The sequence below is a fragment of the Esox lucius genome, chromosome 6 (genome assembly GCF_011004845.1).
Source record: "Esox lucius isolate fEsoLuc1 chromosome 6, fEsoLuc1.pri, whole genome shotgun sequence".
Classification (NCBI taxonomy): Eukaryota; Metazoa; Chordata; class Actinopteri; order Esociformes; family Esocidae; genus Esox; species Esox lucius.
In genome coordinates, this window is record NC_047574.1 from 26,050,012 (window position 1) to 26,068,766 (window position 18,755).

Below are 18,755 nucleotides of genomic sequence, written 5' to 3' on the forward strand. Positions count from 1 at the left end.
TGATAGTACACTGATCAAACCTGCAACCACACCTAAGGTTATGTGGAAAAAGTTCACCCAGCCCTTGGAATGTTGTCTGTTTTGTTACATATTTGGACACATGGATATTTGAGCTAAATTCCAACCACTTCATTAATAAAGGTAACAGAATTTAACAAATTCCATATTTAATTTTAAAACCATGTACGAAATTAATAGGAATGCAGTTTCCTTATGTGGAAAAAGTTAGTACACCCCTAAATTTACCATCACTTGTGTAGGTCAAGTAATTAGGCTGCAATTACAGATCCCATTTTTGACAAAAACGAAACACCTCCTTTGAACAGAAGAACTTCATACCAATCGTAACACTTGGAGACGGAGCCCCATGGTTTGGGGCTGCTCGGGATCTGGCTAACTTTCCATCTTTGAGTCAACCAGGGAATTCTTGAGGGGAATGTGAGTCCATCAGTCAAAAAGCTGAAGCTAAACCAAACATGGATCATGCAACACAATGATGATCCAAAACACAATAAGCTACAAAAGAATTGCTTAAAACAAAGAAAAGGGAGGAGTATGAAATGACAGTCAAAGCCCAGATCTCAATCCTATCAAAAAGCACTCTGGGGACTTGAAGTGGGCCGTACATGACAGCTGAAGCAGTACTGTAAAGAAGAGTGGCCAAGTTTTTCCCCTAGTTTGTGTGAAGTTATTTTAGCCAAAGTGGGTAACACCAGCTATTGAAGATAAGGGTATTTGAATATGATCGCAATAATTATCTTTATTCAAAGCAGAAATGTACCCCATACTTTGATGCCATTCGGCTCTAAGGCTTCCACTGGTCTTGGTACCCTTGTTAAGGGTCAATTGTCTTTACCCAGTGCCAGGATATTTTAGCTGAAAACCCTGTTTGCCCTACACGTGAACGATGGCAAGTAGTCGCGACTAAAAAGAAAAACACCAACCACGCATCAAAATCTATATCGTATTGGCCACAAAATCTTAATTTTGGTTGTGAAACATGTTTTTTGGGTGTTTATATTTTCTAAATTTAGAGAAAAATATATATTACCTTGTTAAACTAAATCTCAGTCTGGTTATTTTATTAGTATTAGAAATTGTACACATTATAGCTCAATATGTGAAAATTTTATTTCATACAGTGTATTCCAATAAATATCATCAGTGGGATACAATCTTTCTCCTCCTACTGTTTAATTCAAGTCTGAGACATGCATAGCATTGGCGATTTGTATACGAGTGAAATTCCAATGTGGTGATTGCTGTTGCATACATTCTCATTGAGACTACATTGTTAATGAGATAATCCACACAAACAAATTACTCTGCCGGTGAGAGGGCTGGGACGTGGTTGAGGATCCGTTGCCCTTGGATCTGTCATCATGCTTCACGAGACTATTTAATGACTACTTTTGTAGCATCTCTGAGTGTCTGTCAGTTTTAAGAAATAGGACTTACAGTTAATTATAATTGTAAAAGTAATAGTTCAAAAGATTATACAGATGAAACTTAACATAATGTTGTTTCTAAACAAGGGATGGTATGGTGCTATACCATCCCTTATTCTCCTCTGTTACACTGTGCCACTGAGAGGACAGCAACATATACAGTACTTGGCCAGCCAAGTGCATTTTTGGTAAACACTGTAAGTTTATGTAAATGTATCTCTGCAGTGAAAAGATGAATCACATGGATTCCTGTGTTCAAATGTCTTTGTGGGTTCCCTCTCTTTATTGCAGCAATACATTTGAGTTTTGAGCTTCCTTCTGAGCAGACCCAAACACTAACACAATAAAATAAAGCATGAACTTGCTTCTAAATAAATGCCCCAAAAAATGTTTCATAACCAGTATATAAAAATAATAGTATTTTAGGAATGGTCTTTAGAAGATATATCTGCTTTGACATCAGGTCTGACCCGTCAGTGCATCTCACGAATGGGTATCTCAACTAACTTGTCTGACCAGTCCCTACAAACATTTTTTTTTAAATGTAAAATGTTTTATGCTGATGCGTTAAGGGCTTACATTTTCAAGCTGAAGGTCAACTTTTGACTTAAACTTGACAGTATCCAGAAATTTTTTCCACACGTTTTTTTAATGAGAAAGTTAGAAGGAGAGTTGCAAAAATGTGCCCGACTAACAGGCACACAAAAACAATCAACAACCGTGTGAAGAACGGCATCTTATAACGCACAATTTGTCTTTGTCACGCATGGGCTACCGCGGCAGAAAACCACTTCGAAGAACTAAAAAGCAGCTCCAGTGGGATCACTTTCACCAACGATGGAAAATTGAGGAAAAACATGGCCTGAGCCAACAAACTCAAATTCGTTTTACGTAAATGGTGTGTTTCTTTGGGATGAAATTAGATACTATTGGAATAAATGGCTGTTCGCAGCATGAATACATTTGAATTGAAACAGAAATATACATGATGTTCTACTCAGGCTTCAGATGATTTAAAGTATTGAAACCCTAAAAAGTAATTCCCACTACGCACACGCGCTCCGAAGGCACGCTCCCAACAACAGATTTTGCGGCAATCATTACCTCTCCACCATTAAACTAGAACTAAGTCTAAAAGTAAACTGAATGGGGTTAAGCTCTCTGGTGGCGCGGGGCCTTGCAAGTTCGTTAGTGCTGAGAAAATGCACTGCATACGAACGGTTTTGAAGCTACAACAGCGACATAAGCGACGAGTAATTCCATTACACATTTTTTAACGGTGGTGAACGTTGTAGACGGTCTTGAAAAGTCCCAGCAAAAAACGCACATGTTCAAAGTTTCCGAACATTTCACTCTAAAAAGTTAAGATAGTCTGGTGGTTGTATGTCGCTAATCGCTATACTACAGGACCGAACTTGCGTTTCCACGCTGCAACATTCGATGTGGAAGCAATGAAGCATTGATGAAATAATTGCGGAAGTTATGCTTCTGTTTAGCTACGTTAGTGATGTGTGTTAGGTATTCTCCCGCGAGGGAGAGTTGGTAGTCCGAATGACTATACACACGTTAGCTGTGGGTAATTGCAAAACTACTAGACGTTTTAGTTTGACATTAATATCAACCTTAGTGTAAATGTTTTAATTGGGAAGCGATGGTCGCATCAGTTGGAGGAGGAAGTTTTACAAAGTGGTTTTTATTGCACTAGAAATAGAAAGGAAAAAACAGAATACATGAGAGTAACGAATGCAGATGCTTCCAAACAAGTGTACTGCATTATACAATTATGCAATGAACACCCTGTGGCGTGGTAAAAAAATGCTTAACAAGCCCATTTGACCACGATTTTTGGATCAAAATGTCAAGAGGAAGGATCTCCTTAGGGATGACAATACTAACATCCAGGGACGTCTTTAAATTAGGGGCCCCACCACCAGATGGCGCTAGGGAGTGCATGATCACTAACTCAATAAAAGTTTTATATGTGTATATTTTTTGTAACAAAAATTGTTGCGTGCCTTATTATATTTAACAAAGGGCTGTCCGATACATTCCAAAGTAATTTCTATAGGTGACCATCCACCTAAGGTCAGTAGCAGTGCTACTTCTAGCAATATTCGTTTGATGAGTATGGGGCCGGCCCCTCAATGTTCATTTAATCTAGTGAGCAGATGAAAACACTGTGTGCATGTTCAACGCACTTTTAATAATAAGCTGTGGGGCAGGAACATGATGGCCCCATAGCCAATAAAACATAATAGAATGACCTACGTCAAGATGTTAAGGAAATGTCATGTATGTGGCGTTGGCACTGCTACCCAGCTAGCTAGCACATTTACCATGGTTTGTTAGCCACTACTTAGAAGCGAGGATGGAAAATGGATTAATAATCACTAACAATAACACAAATAAGACATTTAGAAAACAATAAAGGATGAGAGACAGTAGAGGAACTGTCTCTGAAACTGTATCAGTTGCTTATGTGTAATAAAAAAAAATTGCATTAAAAATGTTAAAAGATTCTAAATTCACAAATAGCCAAACTAAAGGATGTTGATTGTAGAGCAGGTCTCCCTGAAGCTATATCAGTTGATTATTTCCACATTAGTTTTATTGGGGCCGAGCTATTGAATAGAATTCATGAAAAATAGTTTTATAAACTAGTCAAAATGTCCAAAATGGAAAAATAGCCAAACTAAAGGATGTTGATGGTAGAGCAGGTCTCCCTGAAGCTATATCAGTTGATTATTTCCACATTTGTTTTATTGGGTCCGAGCTATTGAATATAAATCATTATAAATTGCTTTATAAACAAGTAATAATGTCCAAAATGGAAAAATAGACAATCTTAAGGATGTTAATGGTAGAGCAGGTCCCCCTTAAAGTATATCAGTTGGTTATTTCAGCAGACGCTTTATTGGGTCAGAGTTATTGAGATTTCTCCGAATTAAAATGTTTTAATTAATATTAATAATTTCTATAATTGTAAGACTGAATGATATTCATGGTTGGGCAGTTGTCCCTGACGGTCTATTACAAAAGTTACCTTGGGTCTCAAGTACTGACCTTATTTTAATAACAGGCAATCAACGTTTTTTTACTTTTACTTTTTTTATAATGCAAAACAACAACCATGTAAATGTTAGGTCACCGAATTCGGAGCTCTTTATAGTTGTTTTGATTGGTTTATGTTTTTTGGTTGCAATGCAATTAGCGTTTGTCAGTAAAAACTACATTCAAAATATTCACGCAACAAAGAAAACAGGGAGTGTTGCTTGTTCGCTATCGCCAGCAGATTCCGAATATGTAATTTCTGTCTTTCTGGTAGGTTTCGTTGATGAGGTATTGACGATCACAGTCCGAATCTTGAATATAAAGCTAACTTCACCGCAGTCTTTTAGAGTGCATGTTCAGTGTATACCAGGAGGTTGCCACACAGGTGTTAGAGGCTCCTTTCGTTGCTATTGAAGCGGACGAGACAACAGACGTGTCCTGCAAATCGTAGATGGTAATTGTGCTACGCTACATGACTGGAACAACAGTGAAAGATAGGTTTAAGAGATTCGGTAATGTATGGGACAAAACAGCTTATGGTCTTGTTATGCTATAAAAGCCCTCGAGAAATTAAGGCTTACTGATAAATTATTTGCGCAAACATACGATGGTGCGGCGGTGAGGGGCCGCATATGGGGTTCAGACACTAATGAAACAGTCTTATCCAAATGCGCAATTTGTGCATTGTTACGCACACCAGCTAAACCTCACACTGCAGCAATTGTGCTCAGCAAGAATATCTGCTTTGAAAGTGTTCTTTGCAGATGTATCTTCTTTCGTCACTTTCTTTTCCAATTCACCCAAAAGAACAGCCGCACTAGCAGAGACTTCAGAACAGCCCATTCCAAGGCCTCCCGCCACTCGATTGAATTTTAAAATCAGAAAAGTGAATGCTGTTTGGGAGAACCGTGTGGATATCAAATACTGTTTAGATAAGATACGAACAGAACCCGGATAGGATATGTTACCATATGTGAAGCCTACGGCCTCTCCAAGCGTCTGGAGGATGATACATTTCTACAGTTCTTGCTGCTTTTCTACGAGATGATACCAGATGTCGACATTTTGTATAACGTACTGCAAAAACGAGATATAGACGCAGCCACAATCTACCGTGCAATGGAAAGCTCTGAAAATATAGTGGGTCAACTGCGAGAGAGAGCGGTTGTATTATCACAGGAGAGAGAAAACACTGGGACCAAACGGAGAAAAATAAACACCACTGCTGTTATGAAGGAGGCTTGTGACACTGTGAAAGATCAGGTAGATGACAGATTTTGCCAAAGTTATCACCTTATCGCAGCACAACTTATCGACTGTACACTTCAGCAAGTTTTCCCACTGCCGATCCTGATGTGCAATCAAAATGTGGCCAATAGCGAATAAAATTAAGCTAGAAACTGAGCTGAAGTCGCTGTACAATCACTTTGTGGCACGCAGGAAATGCTTCAGTTAATTTGATGAAAACAACCTTCAGGGTGGCTTATTTGAAACCGTGTCACTGCTAAAAATCATATCACTACGCCAATGAGAACTGCTGAGTCAGAGAGATGATTTCATTTATGAGTTGCGTCCTTTTGTGTTTGGATTGAGCAAGTAGGTTTGTGTGTAGTTTCATTGATGGGTCGGATGCTGCCCATACAGTTTATTGTGCCCCACCAGGCGTTCCTTGACGCCACTGCTCCCATCCACAGGGTACGAGTGGTCACTTTTCGGTATGAAAAAGTATGAAAATGATGTGACTCATATGGACTTGACAGTCACCAGATCTCAATCGAGTGGAAAACCCGTGGGTTATTTTGGACTGGGTGTTAGGCAGCGCTCTCCACCACCATCATCAAAACACCAAATTAGTCTAATATCTCTCCAGAAGAGTTTCAGGGACTGGCAGAATCTATACCCAGGTGCATTGAAGCTGTTCTGGTGACTCGTGGTGGTCCAACACTACCTTCTTTTCTTTCATTTGTTACCTGTCTCTAGGTGCTTGTTCACTCATTTCCTATTACCCTTCCATTTGGTGCAATGTTGTTAGCTAAGTATGGGTTGTTTTATGAAAATTAACCAACATTGCAATTTCTGTGAATGGCACAGTTGTAAAGGGGACTCTGCCTGTGTTCTCTGTATAAATAAAGGTAAAATTGTTGGATATCTCTTTGCGCAGGTATATGTGCTCAGAAGTACAGTAGGGTGTTAATGTTTAATTAATGGTAAGTTTACCAATTTAAAAGCATTTTAAGTACTACATGTGTTCATGCTTTGAATGGTGAGTGTGTGGTTGCTTATATTCTAATCTCCTAGGAACTAGTCTACGTGAAAGCAGAAGCAGTGCTTGTGGCTTAAATAAGTAATAGTTCTATGGCTGTTTTTAACCAGAGCCAAGTTCACTACTGTAATTTCACCACTCAACACTAGGTGGCAAAGAGGAGACAGTGTGACATTTCCTATATCCACCACCACCTCGCTGTCCATCCCTACAGATCCATACAGTACGGTAGGCAGAAAGGCAGTAGAGGAACCTGTTTCAAAATGGCAGTATTAACATACAGTTGAAAACACACTTCTTTCTAGAGGCAGTAATTAGTCTTCACATAAATTTGTACACCAGTATGCACTCCTTGTTAGCGAGGTACCCTGGGAATGAGGTCAGGCTCCACTGTAAATATAGTCTGATGAGTATGGAGATAGAAAGGGAAAAAATGGAGAGAGCTACATACTAAGATGGCTGGGAATAATGAAGTAGCAAAGAATATCCTACATGAGAGAAAGTGTAAAATATTTAGCTGTGATACATTGTTATTGTGCATTATATTATCCTGTAATGAGAATTATAAGAGAGAAATTAACGAATTTTTTGTTTAGGGAAAATTAACTTGTGCGTATGTTGTCTCAACAGGCTTGGGTGAGTCACTCAAGACTACTCCTTATCTCCCAAACCCAACCCTTATCCTGCCCCAAACTGTAAAACGAACCCCTAATGTCTAAACCTAAAACAAACCACAATTCTAACACTAACTCAGTTGTATGTTTTCCATGTGGAGACTAGCTAAAAAAAACGATTTGGGACCAAGTTATCAGGTTTTACTATCTTTGTGTAATAAAACCAGAATAACACAAACACAAATCTTGGGCAATGCCCTCCCATTCTGTCCCTGTGGACAACATTATTGGAAGCCAAACAGGATGTCCAGGAAGAGGTGGAGGCTGGATGCCTGGCCTTCCGTCTCTGTGTGCAGGCCATGTCTGAAACTACCTCTCTCTTTCACATGTATCTGCAACAATGAGGTAGTCTGACATGGTGCACATAGATTTTGCACAAAAACACTGAACATTGAGACTTGTTAATGAGCAGGTTAGTGTTTGATCTTTTATCTGGCTGTTCTTGCATTCATTTATGTAACTTCATGTACTGTAGATGTTTTTTCCCGTAAATTGCAGGAAAAGATTGATCTTGGGTTATGCTTGTGGTTGAGTAGGATGACTACTGAATATTTCAGGAGCTGATTCCATTTCCATGTCCCTTGTGAGTGGCAAAAATGTTTGAGGTATATGAGAGCTCCAAATGCATCCAGCTCTGATTAAAAATAATCCTAGTGTAACTCTAATATATTATAGGCCTTTTCACACTGCATTGTTCTAAGCCCTAGGCTATCTTAGCCCCAGGCTAAGACTGGCCCCGGGCTAGCTTAGCCTGTGTTCACACGAGTTTGTTAACCCTGGGCTAAGGTTTAACCCTAGGCTAAGGATTCACAATTCTATTGCTAAGCCCTGGGCTAACTGACAAATACGACAAAATAAAAAATTAAATTCTATGATAAGCTACAAATGTTACTGTAGCCTACATCACTGACAAATGATCAATGTTATGCTACCGCGATTTAATTAATGACTTGAAATTCGTTGATCAAGATGCCCTGTTGGTATTTGCTTGGATAACTTTGTTAAAACTACGCAAAGAAAGAGAGTCAACCTTCATTCTTTCGACTTATTTTGCTAGATTTACGTCCACAGCAAGCTGCAATAATAATTTCGCTAAGATTTGGCAGGTATAATAAAACGAACAAAACAGACACAGCTGTTCGTAACGGCGTGTGTCATGACGTATGTACAGTCATGGCCAAAAGTGTTGGCACCCCTGAAATTATAAACAAGTATTTCTCACAGAAAAGTATTGCATTAACACGTTTTGCTATACACATGTTTATTCCCTTTGTGTGTATTGGAACAAAACAAAAAAAAGAAGGAAAAAAATCAAATTGGACATAATTGCACACAAACCCCCCAAAATGGGCTGGACAAAATTATTGTCACCCTGTCAAAATTGTGGATAAATAAGATTGTTTCAAGCATGTGATGCTCCTTTAAACTCACCTGGGGCAAGTAACAGGTGTGGGCAATATGAAAATCACACCTGAAAGCAGATAAAAAGGAGAGAAGTTGACTTAGTCTGTGCATTGTGTGTTTGTGTGTACCACACTAAGCATGGACAACAGAAAGAGGAGAAGAGAACTGTCTGAGGACTTGAGAACCAAAATGGGGGAAAAACATCAACAATCTCAAGGTTACAAGTCCATCTCCTGAGATCTAGATGTTCCTTTGTCCACAGTGCGCAGCATTATCAAGAAGTTTGCAACCCATGGCACTGTAGCTAATCTCCCTGGATGTGGACGGAAAGGTTGCAATGCAGGATAGTCCGGATGGTGGATAAGCAGCCCCAAACAAGTTCCAAAGAAATTCAAGCTGTCCTGCAGGCTCAGGGTGCTTCAGTGTCAGCACGAACTATCTGTCGACATTTGAATGAAATGAAACGGTATGGCAGGAGACCCAGGAGGACAACACTGCTGACACAGAGACATAAAGAAGCAAGACTACAGTTTGCCAAAATGCTCTTGAGTAAGCCAAAATCCTTCTGGGAAAAAGTCTTGTGGACAGATGAGACCAAGATAGAGCTTTTTGGTAAAGCACATCATTCTACTGTTTACCGAAAATGGAATGAGGCCTACAAAGAAAGGAACACTAACTACGGTCAAATATGGTGGAGGTTCAAATATGTTTTGGGGTTATTTTGCTGCCTCTGGCACTGGGTGCCTTGACTGTGTGCAAGGCATCATGAAATCTGAGGATTACCAAAGGATTTTGGGTCGCAATGTAGGGCCCAGTGTCAAATACCTGGGTTTGCGTCCAAGATCGTGGGTCATCCAGCAGGACAATGACCCCAAATATACTTCAAAAAGCACACAGAAATGGACGGCAACAAAACGCTGGAGAGTTCTGAAGTGGCCAGCAATGAGTCCAGATCTAAATCCCATTGAACACCTGTGGAGAGATCTTAAAATTGCTGTTGGGAAAAGGCGCTCTTCCAATAGGAGAGACCTGGAGCAGTTTGCAAAGGAAGAGTGGTCTAAAAGTCCGGGTGAGAGGTGTAAGAATCTTATTGATGGTTATAGGAAGAGATTGATTTCAGTTATTTTTTCCAAAGGTTGTACAACCAAATATTAAGTTAATGGTGCCAAGAATTTCGTCCAGCCCATTTATGGAGTTTTTAGTGCAATTATGTCCAATTAGCTTTTTTTCCTTCTTTTTTTTGTTTTGTTCCAATACACACAAGGGGAATAAACATGTGTATAGCAAAATACACATTTTATTAAATAAAGCAAAATGTTTATTTCTCACAGCAATAATTTTCTGTGAGAAATACTTGATTTTCTGGAATAATTTCAGGGGTGCCAACACTTTTGGCCATGACTGTAAATTAAGTGAAAGGGCAGGTTTTGTGATTGGACAATAAAAGTCCTATGGTTTTTATCATGACCCTGTTTCACACTGTTTATTATGGCACCGTGTTTTTGGGGCTAGCCCCGAAAAGTCAGTGCTAACCTTGCTCCGGAGCAGGGCCAGCTAGCCCCAGGCTAAGGGTGGTGCTAGCCCACTTCAAAATATGTGAACACTTGCTTAGCCCTGGACTTAGGAAGCTCTTAGCCCTAGGCTAAGGTGCAGTGTGAACATGCCTTATGGTATTCAATAATGATTTTTTGATTTGAACAAATTATAACATTGAGCCCAGCTTGAGTTTTGTGCATTAAATGGCAACAGAAGCAAGAAAAAGCAAAAGCAAAAGCATGGAAAGACTGCTGGTTGTAGCTGGATAGAAAGGTCATTTAAAAATATATATATTTGAATGAACTATCCCTTTAATGCAGGTAACCAACTTCAAAATAACCTAAAAGATAAAGATTCTTGTAATTATTTTTTTTCTTCTGGTAATTCTACATTGTGAATTGACTGTTCCAGAACATGAATATCACTTAACACTGCTAATACATAATATTATAATGTATTCATATAGTATTTACTGTGTGTTTCCTTCAGTGTCCGTCCGGGAGAGTCTGGAGAGAAAGTTTGGGAAGCACGGAGGAGCCATCCCTGTAGTCCCTACATCAGAGATCCAGGCCAGGATCGCTGTGAGTTCAACCCCCTTCCCTTGTCCTTTCAGTGGCCCCGGTTTGCTCTGCAATCCATACTACACATTAACAGGGATTGTTTTCTTGTCTCAGTAATCCCGAACACAGAATCAGACTCCTGCAATATTTCTGGGAAAATAAATGTGCCTTACAGAACAATTGTGCTTGTCTATGTTAGTATCATTATATCTGTTCCCTCCGCAGACCCCATTCACACTCTAGCATCAACTCATTTGAAATCTGTATTAACCTCAATACAAATGGCAACCAAATTCCAATGACATTATTGTAAGGTGGTTATACTAATTCAGGATAAGACACTGGTGAGACTTGCTCCCTGCTACTGTACTCCATGGTCATAAAGCTTAGGAATTCTTCAATCTATTTGTTCGTAAGGATGAAGACCACAACATTATAGTAAAATCTCATTGAAAAATTTGAGGACTACACACTGAAGAAAAACACGACTTATGCATGTTTGTTTGGAACAGTTTTACACTATCTGTCTAATAACTGAGTATGAACATTTGTAAGATGGCATCATAATAGACTGTATTATTGAAAGCATAAAAGACAATGACAATCCTTTCAGCTGAATGCATACAACAGATGCAAAGTTTTACCATGAGTAAAGGAAGAACAGCTTAAAGAAAATCCCAGTAACTCAAATATCCAACACAATGCCAATTCCTACATAGCTGGACACATAGAACAATGTTATGGCAGCAGGTAGTTTAACAGACTAGGAATACTTGTTCGTATCATGGCTGTGGTCAAATACCCACCTAGCCTAAGGGAGAACATGCAGCAACAGCAAGATCAGTATACTAACGTATGCAGGAGCAAACCTTAAAGGAAATACCGGTATATAAATCAATACTCACCGGATTCAGGACTTTAAACAGTGTGCCTGTTGGGGATGTGACACCAGCCTAGGAGACCTTGTAAATGTCTGAGACAAAGTGCCACTTGCTGATGAGCAGGCTTTGTTTTACATGTTGTAGCTGGGTGTAGAACGGTGTCACAACGCAGCGCTGCAGGGTTGCCCATGGGGGCCCAGTGGTTAGACTTAATGGAATGGGGGGGCAGACCCTGACATCTATCTTCCAGCAGGCTGGCTGCTTAGGCTGACTTTCCTCTCCTCTCTGGGTGTCCCATTTATGTTTGCCCTGGCCTGCTTTATGCATCACAAATCTTCTCCAGTGCACCTTGCAGGTACAGTGGCATGGCCCATCCGCACCACATTATGGCCTTAATCAAAGCCCAGGAGGTGGCCATTCCTTTAGTGGAATTAGCCTGTAGACCAGCAGGAGGTAGGAGACCCTTACTATCCAGTGAGAAATGTGCTTTGGTATTTGCAAGAAACAATGTCCAAATCTATCCATGTAAATGTGAAAAGCTAGCACAGCTGGAGAATAAGAAGTGGGGGCTAAAATGGCAGGAACAGGATGACCCCAAGCCATGGAGCCCTCTATGCTGCTCTGCATATTTAACAATACTATGCTATTTCTTTTGTTTTTTTTACAAGATTAACATTTTGAGAGAGTCTGTAAATGTCCTCTTGCCGCCCAGCCAAAGCCCAGACTTGAACCCCATTGAACAGCTGCAGAGATACAGAGCCTACGTGGTTCTATAGGAATGGGAGAAACTGCCCAAATCCAGGTGTGCAAAGCTTGTATATGCATACCGAAGAAGACTCAAACCTGTGATCACTGCCAAAAGATTAAAGGTTCTGAATACTTGTGTAGATGAGAGATTCAATTTATTGTGCCCAATTAATTGGGACAAATGTCTAAAAGCACGTTTTTAAAGAACACTCAGGCTGAAAAAAAAAAGAAAAAAGTTAACTTAACTGGCTATACTTTTCTGTATCTTGCAGGGGATTAAACTATAAGAATGCAAACAAATGCTTTTTGTATATGGGTCCTACGCTAGTGGTGCCATACTGATAGAATAGATGAGTTGGTTTAGCATGACAGCTAGCTGGCTTGGCAGTCTCTCTAATATTGTGTGGTTCACTTCCCATTTGTATAGGCTATTGAGGAATCAGTATAAATTAAAAAAAAGTCATCGCTACAATATTGTTCTCCGTTTAATTTGATGGAGCTTCAGAGAAGGACATTGTTCACTCAGGATTGGCCTACACCATGGAGAGGTCTGCCAGGGTAAGGTTTCATAAATGTGATTATCTTTGTTCCCTACAGGTCCTGAGACAGGGATTCCATTGAAAGGAAATTCTTTGTTGAGCCAACTCAGTCCTATGGCACCATAATTCACTTACATGAAATTTAGTCTGGAAAGTTGTGACAAGTTACATTTCTGTTTTACTCTGTTTTACAACAGAAATAGAAATGCAGTGTGCAACAATTAATTTGTTTCTATTGAGCTGCAGTTCAACAGAATAAGTCAATTAAATAAAGATATTAGGCTTTATCTACTGATTTCACAACACTGGGATTACATATATGCCTCTGTTTGTCTCAGGTATCTTAAACAAGGTAGACACGTGCCTCAGAAACTCAGTTCGTGACTGGTGTGACCACCATTTGACAGTTTGTGCAGAAATCTTTCCGTTGTGCAAAACCAGTTTCATCTGCTGTCTGGGTGGCTTTTCAGACTTTACCGCAGTTGATTAAGACGAAATTGGAGATCCTGTGCTGATGTTGTTACAAGTGGTCTGCGGTTGTGAGACTGATCGTACGTAATGAAGAATTCTAGTACGATGTAAACACATTTCTGCCCAACATTTGAGAGAAATATAGTATGTATAGAAGATGTCAGGGATCTATTATTTCAGCTCATCAAATACGGGACAAACACTTTATATACTGATTTTATATTTTGCTTCATTGTAATTAGTCTTTTCAGTGCTACCTGCTACAACCTTCCTTGCACAGACACACAGAAGCTCAAGAATGTTTGTATGGACCCAAATTGTGTAAACCTAAAAACGATTTTTTCTAAAATCTGGAATTAACCCATATCATAACATTAATTATAGCCTAACCATAAAACCCTACATTTACCCTAAATCTAAACCTAACCCTATCTCTTAATGCCTAACCTTAACCCCTAGGATAATAAAACAAATGTGCTATTGAGGACTGACCAAACAGACCTTATTTCCCCAAAAAGGTCCTCATCTAAAAGGTTAAACTCAATCTGGACCTCACTTTGTGTGTTAAAAGGAATTTAACACACGCAGACAGACAGACAGACAGACAGACAGACAGACACACACACACACACACACACAAACTCCCTCCCTCTCGCTCTAGTTTGCTGTGGGTGTATGCGAGCAGAGCCCATTGGTAACCCGAGATGCCAAGGCTTTCTTCATTTCCTTATTTATTGTTAAGCTCCAGCTCTGATGCTCTAATGGCTGAGAGAGCAAAGATGACCTGAGCATTCATGACATTGCCTGTTTCTAATGACACGGCCCAATCTGTACTATTAGCACTCTCCATATACCCCACAAACACTGATGACTTTGTCACATCTGACTGGGGACGGCCTATATGTAATGGCATCCACTGAATCATACGTGGTTGCAAGCACCACCTCAGAGGAAATACTGTGCAGACATCCTGTAAGAACAACTCTTGGTTTCTGACCTGGTTGTCGGTCCCCGGGGCGTCTTTACAGGTCGACATAGAGATGCTTCATGAAATTGGATCACTGCGTTGACCATGGAACACTGGTTCTCTGGAGAATAAATTGACACTGTGACCTGATAATGAACACTTGAAAGGACAGGGAGATATCTTGTGATATCTTTGTGAGGTTTATACTGTGTCCTTTGTTTTTCTTAATGCCTTTAGCAGATCATGTGCACAGTTAACTAGTACAACCTAGGCTTTGATCTGAGGGCGGCACCCTAAGTCAGTGTCATGGAGAAGAGCTTTAAGGGACACAATAGGGCTTGTCGTTGTATAAGCTGCTCCTCGCCAACTGTCTGTCTTTCTGCCTGTCTGTCTTTCCAAGCCCCCCCCCCAGGACAACTCTTACATCCTGCCTTCATAAAACGTTACACAACTTTGACACGACATTACATTTTTACATTTAAAACATGAGCATTAGCTTAACTTTATTCTTCAGCATTAGCTGAATTTGTATTCTTTTTTCATTCCATCTTGTGACTCCATGTTAAAGCTCGCCATGTGGGGAATAGGGTCTATGGTTAGTGTCTGGTTATTTATCCATGTACTCAGTTCAAACTAATTTCTTTTAATATGTTGTTTCTGTATTTTATAAGTTCCCACAGTGAAAGTTCAGTGCACCTACTGTATAATAACAATGTTTCTCTTAGGATAAAATAATTTCCCCCTTTTTTTGCATGTGGTATAGCTCAGTATTAGAAATATGTTATACAGTATTTTCCGATTATCATTAACAATGTGTACAATCTTTATCACCCTACTGTATAATTGAGATCTAAGACATGAATAGCATAGGGGAGATTTGTATATCAGTGAAATTCCCCAGTGGGGATTGCTGTTGCGTCCATCCTCATAGAGACGTCATTGTTAGTGAGGAAATCCATGCAGATGTATTGGCCAGCAGGTGACAGGGTTACAATAAACATGAGGTTTTGAGGAAGAGAAACTGCTGTGTGTTGGAGTCTTAGTTTGTTGAAGAGACTTTTCCTCGACAGCACTTGGTCTCCATCGTCCTTAGATTTGTCATCACTTTTCGCCAGCCATCTCTTTTGCAATGTCTCCCAGTGTGTCTGTCAGGTCTGAGGGATAGGCGGAGATAAATGGTATTATAGAAGTAATAGTTAAAAAATATATACACGCTCCTCAAAATTCATGTCTCTAAACCGCAGCATAGAAAACCTGTCACAATGGTTCGACTAGTGTTGAATATAAGGTGTACAACCCACCAAGACACGGGTCTTGTAATTCATGATACTGTTATTTGGACTTCACTGTACTAATTACGTACAGGATTTATTTCATTCCATTAACCTTACCAAAGTCGCCTCCTCCAGTACTTGACTCTTTCTGATTCATGGCGACATTTATTGATCCTCCGCCACCTCCAATGTCAACGCTGGTGCCCCCGCTTGACGGCTTCTTCGACTCATCCCCCCCAGCAGAGGGTTTCACCTCTGTGGCCCCACTGGACGGCTTCTTTGAATCATCCCCCCCAGCAGCGGGTTTCACCTCTGTGGCCCCACTGGACGGCTTCTTTGAATCATCCCCTGCAAGCATGGTCTTCACCTTCTGTTTGGCAACTTTAGCTGCAAAACATCATTCACTGTTTAGGAATCTTCCATAACTAATATGAATATGTTAATATTAGATATTATTGTGGCCTTTTCCCTTGATGTCCCTCTATTGTTTTTTATAACGTTCCGTGTATGGATGTGATATCTTTTTCCAAGATATTTTGGGAGAGTAATATTCTATGTTGTTAACGGCAACATATGTGCTTTTTCTTTGGTTCCATATTCCTTACTACCTTTTATGGCTGTAGTTATGCACCATGAAATGACGACACCAACATTGTAACCAAGCAACATTGCAAGTCGACATTCTTATTCCTACATTTTGTAAATACCTAGATAATTACATGTTGTGAATACCTAGATCATTTAACTGTAATGTAGCTGCAGTTCCAAGCGCCGAGAAGGTCAACACAGGATATATCCCCAGTCAACATAATAACTTAGCTGACTCACAATAGGTTTCTAAAAGAAAAGTGCTATATCCCTGTACTGCATTTATCTTCTCATCAATATGTGTTGAGGTACTTGTCTATTCTAAAAGGATTTCTATCATTTTCTTATTATTTTTCTAACCTTAAATACAAAACTGAGAAGCTACTGTAGGCTCATATCAGTCATTTACAAAAACATGTTTATAAAGATGCTTGAGGAGTGATGGTTTAAAGATAGCAGGCCAGATAATTATTTACTGACACTGAAAGAGTAAGGCCACTGAGCTGCTTCAAAGAGTTACTGTTTTTTAATATGCAGATCTGAGCACACAGGCAGTAGAAAAACAACCCAGTTCGGACCAAGCCAAATCTCTTTCCCAGACCCTTCCACTCAATAGCCTGGGGACGCTAGTCCAACCCAGATCTATCCAAATCTGGCAAATGCCCAAGCTTAGCCTTCAAATGCCCATGTTTAGTATGACAGAGGCCTGACTTTTTCCAAAGGTTTCGGGGTTTTATAAGTTCTGAAATTTTTTGTTTTATGCTGTGTATAAAACATTCTATAATGTGAAATAAATCTGCATTTAATCCATCCCAGCTGTCACCAGCCTAACTCTAGCTGTTCATCTCCCCTTTCTTCCCCTGTTCAATCGACCGCACCCCCTAATCACCATCGGACTCACCTGCCGTATCCACTGCCTGGTCCACATATTTGTCTGCTGCGTTGCCCTTGCCCAAAATGCTTGAGAAGAAAGACATGTCTAGGACTGTCCGTAGTATGTCTGAGAGAATATAGGAGTTAGTGAGTCAGTGTGGAGTAGGGCACAGTGTCTTATAGAGGTTGGCACTTTCTGTTCCTGAGCATACGCCTCTCAGGGCTCTGCCGATTGGCCACAAAGTTGAGGGTGTGGTGAGAGTGTCAGAGCTGTTGAAAGGGGGGGGGGGTACTGGGTAGACCGGTCACTCTAGTTTTAGGAGAGTATGTAAATAGATAGACTTACATTACTTGTTCTACTTTTCCATTTTGTTTTACTGAATACTTTTATCTAGTGCGCCAGAGGGCTTTTAACTTGTCCTTCCTGAATAAATTTATCTTTGTGGTTTAACATCACAGTAAGTGCTGAGAGTGCCGGTCAGTGTGTTTGTTGACGAGGTTAGGAGTATGGGTTGGTCTCCACCCTAAGAATGAATGTTTGAAATGTCAGATGATTCACCATACTCTCACACACGAGACAGTGTGTCCTGGATCCAAACGCTGGAATGTTTTGAGTCTGTCTTTTAAGAGCTAAAATAGTTGTGGGAAGCTGTCCATCTGCTATCAATTGTCATTGACTCGACTATCCACTGCTTAAAGAAACATTTAAGAAATGATTGGATCTAGTTCCCCTATACACTTCTGGTCTGATTTTCTCAAGAATAGAGAAAACTGTTGGGGAGATTCTAGCCTGCCATGCACAACCAATCCAATAATTGTAGAGGAACGGTTGAGTTGGAGAGTTGCCTTGTTGTGTGCCAGGCTCTCTGCCTTTACACATGAAACCTAGGCTAGGTTTAGTCACAGCTAACTAAAGTCAATGGGGATGTGTGAGTATAATTTTTTTTGTTTTTGTGGGCAAATCACCTTCATCATCAAACCAAATATGGAGGAGATTTAAGGTGATTTGGTGATTACGTTTTAAACATGGTCACATTACTTGCCATTACCATTTACTGTTAAACAGCAGTGGCTATATTCCGCGTTAAGTCTTTAATTGGGATGATTCCGACCAATATTCCTTTTTGGTTCGACTGAGATTTGACTCATTGACTCTCTGACTCATTGACTCCGTAAGCCTGTGAGCCGTCTGTGGCAGACAAGTTAGAAGTTCTACTTTAAAACCCGTGACTGACATTTATCACCTACAGTGTATATGGTATATACAACAATTGATTAGGGTTCCCCAATTTTGTATTTTCTTTATGAAGGCACATTTGTTTTTTCACACAGACCAACGTTACTTCACAACATTTTATCAAATTGTGTTAGTGGGGTGACAGCAACAAGGGATATGTTTAATGTTAGGCCTAACAGAGTACCAATTGGGAAAACCTGTTTGTTAGAAAATCAAGTTATTTTTGATTAGTGCTGCACCAT

General features: G+C 40.0%; 1 long non-coding RNA gene across 1 annotated transcript in view; it reads left to right on the forward strand.

Annotated features, from left to right (window-relative positions):
- The first annotated feature begins 7,771 nt into the window (after positions 1-7,771).
- Positions 7,772-18,755, forward strand: part of LOC109615866 — a 45,575-nt gene continuing 34,591 nt past the window's right edge. Inside the window, exons 1-2 of the long non-coding RNA XR_002196866.2 lie at positions 7,772-7,848; positions 10,866-10,957. This is a non-coding gene — a long non-coding RNA (uncharacterized LOC109615866). The remainder of the gene's footprint in view (positions 7,849-10,865; positions 10,958-18,755) is intronic.